This window comes from Gavialis gangeticus, unplaced genomic scaffold (assembly GCF_001723915.1).
Source record: "Gavialis gangeticus isolate Ggan-Ray unplaced genomic scaffold, GavGan_comp1, whole genome shotgun sequence".
In the NCBI taxonomy this organism is placed as follows: Eukaryota; Metazoa; Chordata; order Crocodylia; family Gavialidae; genus Gavialis; species Gavialis gangeticus.
The window spans coordinates 10,005,521-10,005,827 of record NW_017729014.1 but is presented as its reverse complement, the minus strand read 5'-3'; the positions used below and the strand labels follow the sequence as shown (position 1 = coordinate 10,005,827).

The window sequence follows — 307 nt, the reverse complement described above, 5'->3', positions numbered from 1 at the left end:
CTGGGCCGGCTCCGGGCGCAGCAGGAGGAGATCCGCAGGCGGCTGCCCCGGGGCCCGGCGGGCCCCGCTCCCCGCGGTGGGGTACGTGCTCCAGTGCCCCCGGAGCTGCCGATGTCGGGAGAGGAGCGGGGTGGCAAGAGCCGCAACAGGGGGCACGTTTCGTGGGTTCGTAGGTGTTGGGGTCGGGAGGGGCCTCGACATCATCCAGTCCGACCGCTGCCTGGGCAGCGACCAGCACCGGGCGCAGCCCCACCCCCCCGGGCCAGGTGCCTGTCCAGCCTCCCCTTAAGGCGGGGGGGGGGGGGGC

The 307-nt window shown here is 75.9% G+C and overlaps 1 protein-coding gene across 1 annotated transcript in view; it reads left to right on the top strand.

Annotated features, from left to right (window-relative positions):
* Positions 1-6: 6 nt before the first annotated feature.
* The window catches only part of MIIP (migration and invasion inhibitory protein), a 12,023-nt gene continuing 11,722 nt past the window's right edge, over positions 7-307 (top strand). The window contains exon 1 of the mRNA XM_019511713.1: positions 7-81. The gene's annotated coding sequence lies outside the window, so the exon portion shown is untranslated. The remainder of the gene's footprint in view (positions 82-307) is intronic.